Raw genomic sequence first — 19,618 nt, 5'->3', positions numbered from 1 at the left:
GTGCCGAGGCTGGCACAGGCTGGCAGCCTGGCACGCTGTTCTCTGTGCAGGTCCGCCGTCTGCCAGCAGAGGGCGCTCTAACACCCCACCCCCCCCCCCCAACGGCCACCTCCCTCTCCCATTGCTGTGACCTTGCCGTTGGTGAAGAGGCTTAACGACTCGATGACCCTGATTGGTCCATGGCATATTGCCGGTCCACATTAGGCGAGAGTCCGAACAAACGACAGCAAACTATTTCTACCTCTGTGTGTGTGTGTGTGTGTGTGTGTGTGTGTGTGTGCGTGCGTGCGTGCGTGCGTGCGTGCGTGCGTGCGTGCGTGCGTGCGTGCTACCAAATCGGTACACACCTGTATTATTTCCCGACTTATAAAAAAGTCTCTTGGCGCCATGACCTAAAAACACGTAAAATGCCGTGACCGTGGCGACGCGTCAAATTTCAACGCCAAACAGGAAGTGAAAATAGCAGCTGATTGGTCGATATTTGATAGTTCCTATTTCCTGCTATAACTTTTCAATGGTTTGTCATACAGACTCCGTGGGTGATGTCATCAGACTTTGTTCCTCGAGTCCTTGTCCTTCATTGGTGAAACCTAGCCCCGCCCCCTCTTCTGATTGGTCAATGTGTTATAGTTCCTATGATTTGCCATAACCTTTGAACAGAGTCATGAGTCACCTCACTGGACTCAGTTGGAAATCCTTGTCATTCAGTAGAGTTCCTTAGCTCTGCTCCCAGTTCTGATTGGTCGATATTTGCCTGTAACGTACACGCGCGAGGGACCGGTCATCGCTGCTTTCAGCTTTTATTTGAATTGAATTTATTGACGTAATACTTTATTAACAGTTTGCAGGAGAAAAAAGAAAAGCACAGTAAAGTACAGTTCAATACAATAAGAGGATTTATAACTCAGGAAAGAAAGCCTATGGCTTGTTTCCATTGAGGTCCTTCAGTTCATACTCAATTCATCTGAGAATTCACTGTTATGTAGACGTTCAGATGCTACTGTATTCACAGTGTTAGCAGAATGATAGCACATAGGCCTACTATTGTTTTACTATATAAAACAGATCTATAAGCTCACAATATGTTGCATTGTGCCACGTTGTGAGCTTGTAGATCTGCTATTTGCAAATGGCCAAAGTTTAAATAAGGCTGAAATGGTTAATGTATGTAGTGTAATAATAATATAAAAAATCACACCCGTGTGAACTCAAAATGAAAATGTATTTAATTTTATGTTTCATTGTACCCTGTATGATGATTAGATTTTTCCACTGTTTGAGGTAATGCAACAAAGAAATCCTGATCTATTCTGGGAAGATGATGGACAGAAGTTAGACTGGTTATTTAATGATGAAGTATTTAGGACAGCCCAGTTTGTTTCTAGAGCCTGGAGTAGAAGACAATCCCAGCTCTTCAAGTAGGTACATGTGTCTCCTGTCACAGGCCTAATGGTGTGTTTTATTTTATGTTGTATATTATGTAATCTGCCCCGTAAGGATCTGGAGTGTCAGTTTGGTATTCACTTGATCATTGTTTGCAAACCATCATGTGGGTTTATTGTAATTGTTTATGTAAACTGTAAAAAGTGTCCTGTAAGTCCATATGGGCTGGGCTTCTTCGGAAGCATGACACTTAAATAAAGAATCAATCAATCATGTATTGATCTATTCTACATACTGTGAAATATAATTAAATGTACCCATTCTACATACTGTGGAATATAATTAAATGTACCCATTCTACATACTGTGAAATATAATGAAATGTACCCATTCTACATACTGTGAAATATAATGAAATGTACCCATTCTACATACTGTGAAATATAATGAAATGTACCCATTCTACATACTGTGAAATATAATGAAATGTACCCATTCTACATACTTTGGAATATAATGAAATGTACCCATTCTACATACTGTGAAATATAATGAAATGTACCCATTCATACTGTGAAATATAATGAAATGTACCCATTCTACATACTGTGAAATATAATGAAATGTACCCATTCTACATACTGTGAAATATAATGAAATGTACCCATTCTACATACTGTGAAATATAATGAAATGTACCCATTCTACATACTGTGGAATATAATGAAATGTACCCATTCTACATACTGTGAAATATAATGAAATGTACCCATTCTACATACTTTGAAATATAATGAAATGTACCCATTCTACATACTGTGAAATATAATGAAATGTACCCATTCTACATACTGTGAAATAATGAACTGTACCCATTCTACATACTGTACTGTGAAATAATGAAATGTACCCATTCTACATACTGTGAAATATAATGAAATGTACCCATTCTACATACTGTGAAATATAATGAAATGTACCCATTCTACATACTGTGAAATATAATGAAATGTACCCATTCTACATACTGTGAAATATAATGAAATGTACCCATTCTACATACTGTGAAATAATGAACTGTACCCATTCTACATACTGTGAAATATAATGAAATGTACCCATTCTACATACTGTGAAATATAATGAAATGTACCCATTCTACATACTGTGAAATATAATGAAATGTACCCATTCTACATACTGTGGAATATAATGAAATGTACCCATTCTACATACTGTGAAATATAATGAAATGTACCCATTCTACATACTTTGAAATATAATGAAATGTACCCATTCTACATACTGTGAAATATAATGAAATGTACCCATTCTACATACTGTGAAATAATGAACTGTACCCATTCTACATACTGTACTGTGAAATAATGAAATGTACCCATTCTACATACTGTGAAATATAATGAAATGTACCCATTCTACATACTGTGAAATATAATGAAATGTACCCATTCTACATACTGTGAAATATAATGAAATGTACCCATTCTACATACTGTGAAATATAATGAAATGTACCCATTCTACATACTGTGAAATAATGAACTGTACCCATTCTACATACTGTACTGTGAAATAATGAAATGTACCCTTTCTTCATACTGTGAAATATAATGAAATGTACCCATTCTACATACTGTGAAATATAATGAAATTTACCCATTCTACATACTGTGAAATATAATGAAATGTACCCATTCTACATACTGTGAAATATAATGACATGTACCCATTCTACATACTGTGAAATATAATGAAATGTACCCATTCTACATACTGTGAAATAATGAAATGTACCCATTCTACATACTGTGAAATATAATGAAATGTACCCATTCTACATAGTGTGAAATATAATGAAATGTACCCATTCTACATACTGTGAAATAGAAATGAAACAGAAAACAAGCAAAAAAACAGATCTAAGTTGATAAAGTACACATAGAGAACCTGTAGTGTTGAAAACTTTATTAAAACAAACACAAACATTACCAATATTCATTTTCCCAGTTATAAAAGGGTTTAAGGCAATAAGGAAACAATACTATGTAGAATGTAAACACTGTGGAATCTACCATATTGTACTGTGGTAATGTAACAATAGAATCTACCACATTGTACTGTGGTAATGTAACAATAGAATCTACCATATTGTACTGTGGTAATGTAACAATATAATCTACCATATTGTACTGTGGTAATGTAACAATATAATCTACCATATTGTACTGTGATAATGTAACAATAGAATCTACCATATTGTATTGTGGTAATGTAACAATATAATCTACCATATTGTACTGTGGTAATGTAACAATAGAATCTACCATATTGTACTGTGGTAATGTAACAATATAATCTACCATATTGTACTGTGGTAATGTAACAATATAATCTACCATATTGTACTGTGGTAATGTAACAATATAATCTACCATATTGTACCTCCCGTTGTTGTCGATCGCCTCTAGAGTGTTTTGGCTACATCTAGCTGCTTCAGCTACATCCGGGATAACATCCGGTCCGTCGGTAAAATTGCTCCGCTGCTATAAATCGCTGGGCGCTCTGATTTAATGGATTAAATAACGCTGGGCAATCAAAGTGTTCAGTTAAAGTCTACCTCATGTTGATTAGGTGATGTGATGGTGATGTAAAACAAACGGTGCAAACACAAACATTAAAAACGTGCCTTTTATCATGATCATTAGTGAGGACCTATTCTATGAAGATAGGTTGAAAAGTGGTGAAGTAGTCCTTTAACAATAAAGAGACAATATGACGTAAACGGCACATTATGGCGTAAAATCCCTGCATTGTCAAGGCTTTTCTCCTGTATGAGTCCTCATGTGTCTTTCTAGATTACATTTCAGTGTAAAGCCTTTACCACATACTGTACACGAACAAGGCTTTTCTCCTGTATGAGTCCACATGTGTGATTTTAGAGCACCCTGGTGATTAAACATTTTGCCACACTCTGTACAGCTAAAGGGTTTCTTCCCTGTATGAATCACCATGTGTCTTTTTAGATGTCCCTTGTGATTAAACATTTTGCCACACTCTGTACAACTAAAAGGTTTCTTCCCTGTATGAATCACCATGTGTGTTTTTAGACTACCTGTTTGTGTAAAGCCTTTACCACATACTGTACACGAAAAGGGCTTTTCTCCTGTATGAGTCCTCATGTGTGTTTTTAGATGACTTGTGTTAAAACAGCCTTTACCACATATTGTACAGGAAAGGGGCTTTTCGCCTGTATGAGTCATCATGTGTGATTTTAGAGTATTTGTCAGAGTAAAGCCTTTACCACATACTGTACAGGAAAAGGGCTTTTCTCCTGTATGAGTACTCATGTGTGATTTTAGATGACCTGTGCGATAAAAGCCTTTACCACATACTGTACACGAAAAGGGCTTTTCTCCTGTATGAATCATCATGTGTGTATTCAGAGATCCCTTCCGATTAAACATTTTGCCACACTCTGTACAACTAAAGGGCTTTTCTCCTGTATGAATCATCATGTGTGTTTTTAGATGTCCCTTCTGATAAAACATTTTGCCACACTCTGTACAACTAAAAGGTTTCTTCCCTGTATGACTCCTCATGGATTCAGGTTGTTTTGATGATTTTAGGTCCTGGGACAGTTTGCGCTGTCCTCCCACATGTTGTGCGTTTTGTGATTTCAGTGTGTTTAAAGCTGACTGGTCTCCCCTAGTCTCCTCCCACTCATCACTGTCTTCAGTGTCAGATTCAGAACAGTGTGAAGAGAGGAGCTGCTCATCACTAGTTGGTTGTGATGTTCCACAGTCCTCTACATCAGCTTGTGTTTTCATGTGTTCAGTTGAGGTGCCGGCTACAGGCTCTGTCTCTCTGTTTTCATCATCATCATCATCTTCACTTTTCACTGCTAGTAATGTCAACGTTGACCCACGAGCCTCTTCTGCTCTTTGAAGTAGCTCCTCCTGTTCCTCTTTAATGTGTGGAGGTTGTGGTTCCTCCTGGACCAGACTGGAGCTCCTCTCCTCTTCAGGTGGAGCCTCCTCTTTACACACAGGGACGTGCAGAAAGTCTAGGAAAAATAATACAAAGAGACTCTATAAAAGGTTTGAATCTTGTACCTCAGTGCAGAGTAGTGTCTGGAAGAAGTATCAACAGATTACTCTCTGTCCACATGTTCCAACATTGAAATGTGACGGTGCGCTGACTGCGCTCTGTGCTGTAAATAGTGTGGTCGTTGTTTGTTTACATTGCAGCGCTCTCATAGAAGATGTGAGACGAGCTGAATGAGAGGTAGTCATTATTATTTAGAAAGTAATGACTTGTAAATGTTAGATCAGTGAGTCTTCTGTAGCAGGTTAGTTACTGAAGTAGAATTAACTGAAAAGCTTCTGTGAACCCATAAATACTTTTACAACCAAACCATCGTCACATTCAGAATACTTTTTGATTGTTTTTTTAATGCTTAAGTCGACAAATTCATATCGGTTCATCTTTACACCCTCAGTACCGACACACTATCACCAATAAAATAAATGAAGTGCTTTAAACTTACTGAGATCCAGGTGGTCTTCAGGTTCCTGTTTAAGGTGGTCTTCAGGTTCCTGTTTAAGGTGGAATTCAGGTTCCTGTTTAAGGTGGAATTCAGGTTCCTGTTTAAGGTAGTCTTCAGGTTCCTGTTTAAGGTGGAATTCAGGTTCCTGTTTAAGGTGGAATTCAGGTTCCTGTTTAAGGTGGAATTCAGGTTCCTGTTTAAGGTAGAATTCAGGTTCCTGTTTAAGGTGGAATTCAGGTTCCTGTTTAAGGTGGAATTCAGGTTCCTGTTTAAGGTAGAATTCAGGTTCCTGTTTAAGGTGGAATTCAGGTTCCTGTTTAAGGTGGTCTTCAGGTTCCTGTTTAAGGTGGTCTTCAGGTTCCTGTTTAAGGTGGAATTCAGGTTCCTGTTTAAGGTGGAATTCAGGTTCCTGTTTAAGGTGGTCTTCAGGTTCCTGTTTAATAGAACCAGTCGTGGCTGGAGAACTGATCTTCAACTGCAGACTGGACTCCACACACTGGACTGGAATGAAGGAATACAATAAATACTTTAATACTGAGGACTTTGTGACGTGAATAAGGACTTTAATAATGACTTTGATAGTGACATGGGTTGAAAATGAAGATCGAATATGAAAGAGGGAACAGAGGTTGTAAAGGCGTTACATTTTAATTTATTTATTTGTTAATATTTGTCTTTTCAAAGACTGGGCTGTGCTATACACGCCCCCCATGGCCCGGGAGGGAAGCCAGGTGGGGAGGGTGATAATTGGGACTGCACGTCCCAAGGGGGCGGCAGTGGCTCAGCGGTAGAGTGGCTGGATGGGGACCACAAGGTTGCCACACAAGTTAGAGTCAAAGTGTCCTTGAGCAAGACTCTGAACCCCTAATTGCTCCTGATGTGGTCCCTGAGTCCTCCCGGTGGGGGCTCCTCACTGGTACCAGAGTCAGTAGGATGCAATAAGCAGTGTCAACATAACAAATACATTGGGGAGAAAAACCATAAGTACATATACCTGTACATATCCTGTACAACTTTACTACAGGGTTGAGTCTTGCATCAAGCGGTCCATGTCTCTGGTCCATCTGTCGCTGATCCTCTGATGTGGATGAATGTGAGTCCATCTCCTGATAACGTAATCTCTCCCTGTGGTCTGTGGAAAACACAGTGACAAAAAAACAACAACTGAATGTCAAAACATGACTATTGTAACTCCCTCCTTACTGGCCTACCGGCATGCGCACTTAAGCCTCTCCAATTAATCTAAAATGCCGCAGCTCGCTTGGTCTTCAACCAGGCAAAATTCTCACATGTCTCCCCCCTTCTCCACTCCCTCCATTGGCCTTTACTGCATGACACCCCCCCATCTCTCTCCCCATTTCATGTCAGCCTCCTGTATGTCCCTGCATTAAAAAATATTTTAAAACAATGCCGAGATAACTCAGGAAAAGGACAGGAAAACACACCACACATCCCAAACTATGGAATGCACTTCCTTCCCATTGCAATCAGAGCTGCAGACTCACTCCTAATCTTCCGCCCTAGGCTGAAAACCCACCTCTTCAGACTCCATCACAGCCTGTACAACTTTCCCTAGCCTCAACGACCTTACAGGTGTATGCAAAGGCTCAGATTATCTAGTTTAGATAGCATTTTCTGTAGACATAGCCTTATATAGAATCAGGGCTCCAGTGTGTGACTTAATATGTCGCATATGGCACCTAATTTATTAAGGTACTACATAAAAGCTTATAAAAACTTTTTTTTTGTGGTGGCGCTACCAACTGAAAAGGTAGGTGGCACGAGTGCTACCTGTGAAAAAGTTAGTCTGGAGCCCTACATAGAATATATGCATAGTTTAATTATATAGATATTCCACTTACGTGTGATTCATGACTATTTTTATGTAGGCCTATATGATGTATCACCATGTTTTTGTTCTTACTGTAAATCTCTCTGGATTGAGAGCGTCTGATGAATGACTGCATTGTAAATTGTGATGATGAATAATCCTGCATCAACCGTTAGCTGAAGAGAGGAGAGACACATCTCCTTGCTGCGTCTGAAGAGACAGTAGAGTAACCTGAGTGAAGCAGCCTCCACTCCTGTGTCAGTCCTCTCTCCATGTGGCTGCACCAACTGCACTAGAGACTGATAAATGGTAAAATGGTGCATTTATAAAAGGGTAAATGGTGTATTTATATACCGCTAAGAGCTTTACATAGATTGTGCTTTACATTCACCCATTCACACATTCATACACCAATGGCGGAGGAAACCGTTCAAGGCACCTGCACATCTAGAGTTCAGAGTGGGCCTACTGTAGATCGGTAGCAAATCTCTGGCATAAATATCTTCTAGTGTGAGTGTTCAAAGATCCAATCTGAAACCTCCCCGAGTTGCTCGCAGGATCGCTACTGTATGGAATCACACTCACTGTGAACGAGCAAACTCTTGAATGTGTAGAAGAGTTCACATACCTGGGAAGTCTGATCAGCAAAGAGAATGCAACACAAAAGGACATCAGAGCAAGGCTAGGGAAGGCTCACAGTGTTTTTGTTAGGCTCCAATCTATTTGGAAGTGTAAGCAGTACACTGTAAGAACCAAGATCAGACTTTACAACAGTAATGTAAAGTCAGTGCTGTTGTATGGATCAGAATGTTGGCGAATCACAACTCAGGATATGAAGAAGATTGATGCCTTTCACAACCGATGGCTGAGGAAAGTCTGCTGAATCTTCTGGCCTGAGAAGATATCTAACGTAGAGCTACACCGGATGACCGAGTGCAACAGCGTAGTGATGGAGATCAAACACAGAGTTCAGGATGGCACAGGATCGTATACCTAAGGTCGCTCTAGGATGGACTCCTGTAGGGAAAAGGAAGAAAGGCCGGCCCAAAATAAACCTGGCGCCGAACTGTGGTAGCCGAGCTGAAGGAGATGAACCTGACATGGGGCGAGGCACAACATGCAGCACAAGACAGGTCCCGATGGAGGAAGATGGTTAAGGCCTTATGTCCCACCTGGGACGAAGATGATGAAGTAAGTAAGTACTGTATGGAACGGCACAGCGAGGAACCGAGAGAGAAAGACAGACGCTGTTCGGATGCAAGGGACGGACGGAGACCGCAATGCAGAGCGCCCGCTGATCTGATGCACGTGCGTGCCTCACACACACAATATTTGAGTGAGTCATGCTTGTAGATCGGCTATTTTCGGCACGTGAACATGCTTCCATAGATAGGGCTCTGAATAGGTCTGAATAGGTCTGAATACATCGGCTATTTGGAAATAGCAGATCTACAAACTCACAAAGTGTTGCGATGTGACGTGTTGTGAGCTTGTAGATATGCTAATTTTTAAATAAATCTTCATTACAAGGAAAAACATGGATTTGTGTATGGGGGTCCCTGGCATAATATATGGGTCGGGGGTCTGTGGACAAATACCTACATTGGGGGTCCTTGACATGAAAATGATGGAGAACCACTGGTTTAAACAGAAGCAAAGTCCAAATACACACACACACACACACACACACACACACACACACACACACACACACACACACACACACACACACACACACACACACACACACACACACACACACACACATTTAAAGCTACTTGACATCAAAACAAGGCCAACAACATTATGACAGCTTGATTACAACATCATTAGTGTGTTGATGGAATCCACCCATACAAACACTATGACTGTGCTAACTAACACATTGTATAAAGATAGCACTGTTGTGCTAACGATGCTAGTGAAACCAATGACAACACATTCAGACAACTGGTGAAATGTGTGTTTGTAGAATAGATGATGAACACAAACACAGTCAGTAGAATAAATAGAGCTGATGAAGTGAGACATTAAGCCTTAGGGTTTAACCCGGAGAACATAAGACTTCTGAGGCCACCAGGCTGAGGCTCTGAGAGCCACTCTGCTACACTTGCAGCTGCCGATAGCATATAGCTAGCAGCTAACCTTATAACTCTATGGTGCTAACTAGATAGCACAGCTAGCTAGCTAACACCATAGTCATAAGGTATCCGATGGCATAGCTAGCAGGCAGCTAACCATGAGTTATAAGCTTAGCAGCTAGCTCTGGTCCATTAGCTCCGGCAGCAAGAGCAGTAACAAAGCTACCAGAGTTATAATGTTAGCAGCACCTACAGCTAGCTATAGCTTGCTATCAGAAGCTCGTGGTGTAGTGTAAACAAACTGTACGTAGGGTTCCAAGCGGGGCTAATCTATACTGATCTCATCTCGTCAAATCAAATCACGTACCTTCTTAAACCAGACGCAATCAATTATCCTGTTGAATTTGATTGATCCGTGAAGTTATTGGTGAAGTATTGATCTACTTTGTGATGTAAAATCTATCAACAAACTTTGCTCCGCGCCGGTAACATCATCCAGATGCGACGGTCCTATGCTTAGAAGCCAAGTGAATGAATGGTGCAATGCCGCCACCTACTGGACTGGTGTGTGGACATCAGATTCAGTACATCTGTAGAATAGATTTTCTTTGTCACTGACTCACAATACAAAGGTCTATGAAGTGACATGTTGGTGTGACGTCATGCTTCCACAGTCCACACATTACAGAACATTTACTAAATACAACTTGAAATGCAGGTCAAATATGTCTAAAGTCAGTGTTCAAGGCCATTTGTGTGCAAAACCAAACAAATGACAAACGACAGCATTAATATACACATGCAATTTAGGATTTGAATTGCATCAGAAGAATCAAGAATGAGCAAGACATAAGCAGCTAGTGAGCTTGTAGAACTGCATTTGTGTGCGACGTCATACAACAAAGACAGGAGTCCCCTCCCTCAGCTCCCTGTACAACAAAAGTGGGCTATGAAGTGAAGTGATAGTTGGTGAGATTGAGTGAGTCTGCAATTCTGACATTAATGGGGAGTTTATTGCTTATTGTTGTCTCCACCAGGCCGAAGGCATGTGGGGAGAGTATGTTTTGCACTCCGTCCGTCCGTGTGTCCGTCCGTCCGTGTGTCCGTGTGTCCGTGAGCAGCTAATCTCGGCCACCGTTAACCCGGTCGATGCCAAATTTTGCACACACACTCCCTGGATGCCAACGATGAACCTCTGCCCCAAACTTTCCAGAACGGCCTGTTATAGCGCCACCAGGAGGCCGCTTTGTGCAAAACAAGTTTTTGCACAGTACACCTACAGATTTTGTCCAAACATCACGCAAATTGGTACACAGTCTCTCTAGAGCCATTCAACGAAACAGGTCTTTCAGATTTCTCAGACTCCATCCTGATTGGTTAAGATTGGCTTCCAAAGTTCACAGGAGTGCTCAGTTTCAAACAAAATGCTGCAAATCATGAACACATCACGTGATTTCCGTGAAATTGTGCACCCACATTCCCACTAGGCCGAGGACGAAATGCCACATGAACAATTTCAACTCAGACTCAAGGTGGCGCTATAACTGGCCGAAAAGTGTTTTTACCTCTAACTGCACGGATCTGTGGATAACTTTGTATGCCAACTCCCTAGAGGCCAAGGAAAAACCTTTGCCTGGAATTTTTCACATCTGCTCTTTATAGCGCCACCAGGAGGCCGACATATGTAAAACACATTTTCTATTATTACTCCTTCAGATTTTATCCAAATTTCACGCAAATCGGTATACACTATCTCCATAGTCATGTGATCAACACAGAGCGGCACCATTTCCCATCTTCCATCCTGATTGGCTAAGATTGGCTTCCAAAGCTCACAAGATTCGTCCATTTCGAAAAAAGGCCACAAATCACAAACACAGTGTGCAATTTCCGTTAAATTATACACGCACATTTTCACTAGGCCGAGGACGACATGCCACAATTTTTCTCAAAATCAGCCTCACGGTGGCGCTATAACAGGCCAATTCCTGTTTTTAGCTATAACTGCATCGACTTATGTATGCACACATGGAAAAACATTGTACCTGCATCCCTCCAACACGAACCTACGGCCCAAATCTTCCTCAACAGCCTGTTATAGCGCCACCATGAGGCCACAACCTGACCTGCCCTGGTCTGACCTGAGACCTGAGACCTGTGCCGATTGACACTTTGTCTATTGTTTGGGAGACACAGGGGAGAAGTGTTTTACTGTTATTGTCTCCACCAGGCCGAAGGCATGTGGGGAGAGTATGTTTTGCACTCCGTCCGTCCGCGTGTCCGTCCGTCCGTGTGTGTGTGTGTCCGTCCGTCCGTCCGTGAACAGCTAATCTCGGCCACCGTTAACCCGGTCGATGCCATATTTTGCACACACACTCCCTGGATGCCAACGATGAACCTCTGCCCCAAACTTTCCAGAACGGCCTGTTATAGCGCCACCAGGAGGCCGCTTTGTGCAAAACAAGTTTTTGCACAGTACACCTACAGATTTTGTCCAAACATCACGCAAATTGGTACACAGTCTCTCTAGAGCCATTCAACGAAACGGGTCTTTCAGATTTATCAGACTCCATCCTGATTGGTTAAGATTGGCTTCCAAAGTTCACAGGAGTGCTCAGTTTCAAACAAAATGCTGCAAATCATGAACACATCGCGTGATTTCCGTGAAATTGTGCACCCACATTCCCACTAGGCCCAGGACAAAATGCCACATGAACAATTTCAACTCAGCCTCAAGGTGGCGCTATAACTGGCCGAAAAGTGTTTTTACCTCTAACTGCACGGATCTGTGGATAACCTGGTGGAGACCTGTGCCCGGAAGGGCACTTTTTCTAGTATTACTTATATTATTATTAAAAAAATTACATTCACAATCACATTCCTTCCAGCTAATCTCAGCCACCATTAACCCGGTCGATGCCAAACTTTGCACACACACTCCCTGGATGCCAACCATGAACCTCTGCCCCAAACTTTCCAGAACGGCCTGTTATAGCGCCACCAGGAGGCCGCTTTGTGCAAAACTACCCGGTCGATGCCAAATTTTGCACACACACTCCCTGGATGCCAACGATGAACCTCTGCCCCAAACTTTCCAGAACGGCCTGTTACAGCGCCACCAGGAGGCCGCTTTGTGCAAAACAAGTTTTTGCACAGTACACCTACAGATTTTGTCCAAACATCACGCAAATTGGTACACAGTCTCTCTAGAGCCATTCAACGAAACGGGTCTTTCAGATTTATCAGACTCCATCCTGATTGGTTAAGATTGGCTTCCAAAGTTCACAGGAGTGCTCAGTTTCAAACAAAATGCTGCAAATCATGAACACATCGCGTGATTTCCGTGAAATTGTGCACCCACATTCCCACTAGGCCGAGGACGAAATGCCACATGAACAATTTCAACTCAGCCTCAAGGTGGCGCTATAACTGGCCGAAAAGTGTTTTTACCTCTAACTGCACGGATCTGTGGATAACCTGGTGGAGACCTGTGCCCGGAAGGGCACTTTTTCTAGTTAATGCTGTCATCTACCCGTTATTCTTATTTTAATTCTTATTGTAATTTTGTGTCCCCCTCATTCCGCGAAGCACATCTGTAAATAAAAATAGCCTTAGGCGACCTGACGTGCTACAATTTTATACTTCATCATATACAAAAATAAAAATGAAAGTGGATAGTATAGCCTTGTGTATTTTTCTCCCAGTCAGAACTGCTTCCACATCTTGTACCTACTTAGACTTCACCTACATACACTTAACACTACTGTATACTTAGGGTATGTTGTCTGGGAGAAACCTTGCCTATTTCAACTTTGTGAAATAGGCCTATGTTTTTACATAAATGAATTCTATGTCATACTACAATGTCACACACCAGTAAGATGCCCTGGGCCCCATCCTAGGGCGAGGTCGTGTGCACGCATCCGCCTGGGTGACGGCAGACTGGACAGGAATCAGTCAGAAGGGAGACATCGAAGAGGAAGGATCAAACATATGGAATGTCAGAACAGGTCAGCTCCATATATGGAGATCTAAGGGTTTGAGGTTTTAGGTCAGATGTAGAGTTGTTGTCCGGCTGCATGTATGCAGATGTAGTGATGATCCAGTCTTCTCCATGTATGGCTATCCAGGGTTTGATGAGGTCAGTGATCTTCATATATAGAGTCACAAGGCCTGATGGACTGACGGCCATATATGGTGGTGTGACGTGTCATGAGGCGTGATGTCACACAACCATATATGGAGGCATGCTCTGACTGACGGTCAGTTTTTTCAGGTTGTCATAGTGACCTGCGACCTACTGTAGCAATAAGTGGGTTTTATGAATATTGAATTAATGAAAAGTATTACCAAGAGCTACATTGTGACTAAATAACTACATTGGATCCATTGGAACACAGCTTTTCTTTTCCAATTTCGGAAAATGTACTGTTTTGGCAGGGGCAAAACACACTTAAGTATAAAGTGTTCCGTACACATTCAATCACTATATAGATACAGTATGTAACGTATGTAGGTTGCGGTGCTTGGGAAATATCTGCAGGCAATCTTTTTTGGCGGACCAGTTTGTCAAGACCAAAAAGGGCAAGCCTAGGCTGAGAGAGCATGCTATTTATTCCCCAACGGTATAAGTAGAAAAATTAACTCTTAGTTAAAAAACAGGAGGAATGGGATAAGCGCTGCCTGGGTTCAGTAACATTTGGCTACCTCAAACAAGTGCTCTTTAGTCAAACAGTAGTACAGTAGGCAACATTTATTGTTTCCTTGCTCAACAATAAATGTATTATTTTTCACCTGAAGACAGAGTGCCTCAGTAGTTTTCTCCCTATAGTTTGCCTGACCACAAGCAGAACATTTTCTTTTAGTGTTTGATTCTATGAATAATTAATTAATATTTCTGATTTTATTGAAGTCTTATATTTGGAATATTAAGAAATTGACACTAGCATGTTTAGCACTACCTGCTTATTACATGTCATTACAGCAATATGGTGCATGAGAGTGTGACATATATATACATATATACTTATATTTTCTCATTATATTGTGCATTACTATGTTGCTAACAACTAACATTATCTTCATCACCTGATGAAGATCAAAGCGCACTGATGTAACTCCCCAGTCCCCACACAGTGACAGCACTCCATGTTTACGGCACGCACAGACAGACAGAATATTCTGTAGGCTATAATAGGCTACACTGCAGTGTTTTTATGTGTTTTCTTAAGCAATTGATGAATGTACTCGTCCTCATTTCGATCAGGGCTTCAGTCTCCTCATTTGACCACGTCTATCCAGGGTAACGGGACATCTTTGCGCTGCGTAAAATATGCCTTCTCCGTCTCCAACTGTGTTCAGCTCCTCACCCGCCACATTGTTTGCTTTATTTCCTTTATTTACTGCGGATTGCATTCACACCTGCGCCGAATCGTAATCAAGTGCGATTGGAAGCGAAGCGAAACCCCCGTTTTTGCTCGGAGTAAAATGCGGTTGTTTGATACGCATTAGAATTCGAATGAGCCTTCACACCTGCCAAACGAAGTGCACTTTCTGAAAATGCTCAGCAGGATTCGTTTTAATCGCAGCAAAGCTCTCTGGTGTGAATGCAACCTCAGTTCCAGTTATCCGACACACCCGTCCTTTGTAGGTGTGCAGAAGGACTTTTTCTTATAGGAACATAATTATAAAACATACAAACATTTAACAACAATGTATTGTTTCTCATTAGAAACAACAGTAATATTCATAAATATGTTTTACATAAGCTTCACTCATTTAATGTGTGAACAGGAATGTTTAGGACGAAGAGCCGTCCTAAAGTCGGCTCTTCGGTGCTACTGAAAATTTCTGACGAGCCGAAATCATTTCGGCACTACAGCGCCGAAACAGCTGTAAAATAGGAGTATGAATCGGCCCTTAGTCCTTATGATAATAACAGATCAACAAGCTTGAGTGCAGCGCTATGAGCTTGTAGATATATGTAGATAGACCCAAAATGGGTTAAAGGGCTAGTACATCCATTTACTTTACAAAAACAATAAGAGTGTGAGCGTTCTGTTGTTTGCAACATGCATTGTTTATTCACCGCTGGTCTGTGACATCACTGAGATGCAATTGGCTTGCATCGCCCTCTAGTGGTTATGCAGATTAGCACCCACAGGTGTCAGTATAATGGAAATCACAAATAATATGACATTGTACTCCTCACTAGATGAACAAGAAAACAAATACAACTAATAATCAGACGTAGGTCAGGTTACAGAACAAACATAAACAGCGGTAATAACAATGAAATAAAGTTTTCAAATACTTGCAGTGGTATAAAAGGTACAATGATGAAAAGTATTGAAAGATGAAAATATTATTGAGTACATGTAGGCGTACTTAAAGCTGCTATAAGCAACAATATGTCAAAATGTAATGACCTTTTTTACAGTTATTTGTTGGTATTCAGACAGCCAGCAATGAGTAAAAGGCTCATCTAGGGGCCACAATCTGCATTCAAAGATGTTCCTAGAAGCTTTGTCATTGGTCGAAAAAGAAACCCCGGTCAAAATGACTAAGCAATCAGGAAGTAGACAGGCAAATCGACCAATGACAAAGGTTTGAGCAAAATCTTTGAATGCAGATTGCTGCCCCTCAGTTAAAGTCTACCTCGACTCGATTAGGTGATGTAATGGTGATGGAATGGAATGGAATGGAAATGGAATGGAAAATACTTTATTAATCCCCGAGGGGAAATTGATTTGTTACAGCAGTAACAGGCAGCCAGCGTTACGCAGCGCCAGTGATGTAAAACAAACGGTGCAAACACAAACATTAAACACCATTAACAATAAAGAGACAATATGACGTAAACGGCACATTATGGCGTAAAATCCCTTCATTGTCAAGGCTTCTCTCCTGTATGAGTCATCATGTGTGTTTTTAGATGACCTGTTTGAGTAAAGCCTTTACCACATACTGTACACGAAAGGGGCTTTTCGCCTGTATGAGTCATCATGTGCAATTTTAGATGACCTGTGTGAGTACAGCCTTTACCACATACTGTACACGAAAGGGGCTTTTCGCCTGTATGCGTCATCATGTGTGATTTTAGAGTAACTTTGTGAGTAAAGCCTTTACCACATACTGTACACGAAAGGGGCTTTTCGCCTGTATGAGTCATCATGTGCAATTTTAGATGACCTGTGTGAGTACAGCCTTTACCACATACTGTACACGAAAGGGGCTTTTCGCCTGTATGAGTCATCATGTGTGATTTCAGATGACCTGTGCGAGTACAGCCTTTACCACATACTGTACACGAAAAGGGCTTTTCGCCTGTATGAGTCCTCATGTGTGATTTCAGATCACCTGTGTGAGTAAAGCCTTTACCACAAACTGTACACGAAAAGGGCTTTTCTCCTGTATGAGTCATCATGTGTGATTTCAGATGACCTGTGTGAGTAAAGCCTTTACCACATACTGTACAGGAAAAGGGCTTTTCGCCTGTATGAGTCATCATGTGTGTTTTTAGATTACCCTTCTGATTAAATATTTTGCCACACTCTGTACAACTAAAGGGTTTCTTCCCTGTATGAATCATCATGTGTGTTTTCAGAGTTTCCTTTCGATTAAAAACTTTACCACACTCTGTACAACTAAAAGGTTTCTTCCCTGTATGACTCCTCATGGATTCAGGTTGTTTTGATGATTTCAGGTCCTGGGACAGTTTGCGCTGTCCTCCCACATGTTGTGTGTTTTGTGATTTCAGTGTGTTTAAAGCTGACTGATCTCCCCTACTCTCCTCCCACTCATCACTGTCTTCAGTGTCAGATTCAGAACAGTGTGAAGAGAGGAGCTGCTCATCACTAGTTGGTTGTGATGTTCCACAGTCCTCTACATCAGCTTGTGTTTTCATGTGTTCAGTTGAGGTGCCTGCTACAGGCTCTGTCTCTCTGTTTTCATCATCATCATCATCTTCACTTTTCACTGCTAGTAATGTCAACGTTGACCCACCAGCCTCTTCTGCTCTTTGAAGTAGCTCCTCCTGTTCCTCTTTAATGTGTGGAGGTTGTGGTTCCTCCTGGACCAGACTGGAGCTCCTCTCCTCTTCAGGTGGAGCCTCCTCTTTACACACAGGGACGTGCAGAAAGTCTAGGAAAAATAATACAAAGAGACTCTATAAAAGGTTTGAATCTTGTACCTCAGTGCAGAGTAGTGTCTGGAAGAAGTATCAACAGATTACTCTCTGTCCACATGTTCCAACATTGAAATGTGACGGTGCGCTGACTGCGCTCTGTGCTGTAAATAGTGTGGTCGTTGTTTGTTTACATTGCAGCAGGTTAGTTACTGAAGTAGAATTAACTGAAAAGCTTCTCTGAACCCATAAATACTTTTACAACCAAACCATCGTCACATTCAGAATACTTTTTGATTGTTTTTTTACTGCTTAAGTCGATAACAAATTCATATCGGTTCATCTTTACACCCTCAGTACCGACACACTATCACCAATAAAACAAATGAAGTGCTTTAAACTTACTGAGATCCAGGTGGTCTTCAGGTTCCTGTTTAAGGTGGTCTTCAGGTTCCTGTTTAAGGTGGAATTCAGGTTCCTGTTTAAGGTGGAATTCAGGTTCCTGTTTAAGGTGGAATTCAGGTTCCTGTTTAAGGTAGAATTCAGGTTCCTGTTTAAGGTGGAATTCAGGTTCCTGTTTAAGGTGGTCTTCAGGTTCCTGTTTAAGGTGGAATTCAGTTTCCTGTTTAAGGTGGTCTTCAGGTTCATGTTTAATAGAACCAGTCGTGGCTGGAGAACTGATCTTCACCTGCAGACTGGACTCCACACACTGGACTGGAATGAAGGAATACAATAAATACTTTAATACTGAGGACTTTGTGACGTGAATAAGAACTTTAATAATGACTTTGATTGATGTGACATGGGTTGAAAATGAAGATCGAATATGAAAGAGGGAACCGAGGTTGTAAAGGCATTACATTTAAATGTATTTATTTGTTAATATTTGTCTTTTCAAAGACTGGGCTGTGCTATACACGCCCCCCATGGCCCGGGAGGGAAGCCAGGTGGGGAGGGTGATAATTGGGACTGCACGTCCCAAGGGGGCGGCAGTGGCTCAGCGGTAGAGTGGCTGTATGGGGACCACAAGGTTGCCGGTTCTATCCCTGTGGGCTCCCCCAGAGTTAGTGTCGAAGACTCGAAGTGTCCTTGAGCAAGACTCTGAACCCCTAATTGCTCCTGATGTGCTCTCTACGTCCTCCCGGTGGGGGCTCCTCACTGGTACCAGAGTCAGTAGGATGCAATAAGCAGTGTCAACATAACAAATACATTGGGGAGAAAAACCATAAGTACATATACCTGTACATATCCTGTACAACTTTACTACAGGGTTGAGTCTTGCATCAAGCGGTCCATGTCTCTGGTCCATCTGTCGCTGATCCTCTGATGTGGATGAATGTGAGTCCATCTCCTGATAACGTAATCTCTCCCTGTGGTCTGTGGAAAACACAGTGACAAAAAAACAACAACTGAATGTCAAAACATGACTATTGTAACTCCCTCCTTACTGGCCTACCGGCATGCGCACTTAAGCCTCTCCAATTAATCTAAAATGCCGCAGCTCGCTTGGTCTTCAACCAGGCAAAATTCTCACATGTCTCCTCCTTTCTCCACTCCCTCCATTGGCTCCCGGTCGCTGCCCCTCCCCCTTACCCGCTCCCTCCATTGGCTCCGATACTGGCATTCAA

The sequence above is a fragment of the Protomyctophum parallelum genome (genome assembly GCF_964188405.1).
Source record: "Protomyctophum parallelum genome assembly, chromosome: 13".
NCBI lineage: Eukaryota > Metazoa > Chordata > Actinopteri > Myctophiformes > Myctophidae > Protomyctophum > Protomyctophum parallelum.
Note: the sequence above shows the minus strand (reverse complement) of the source record.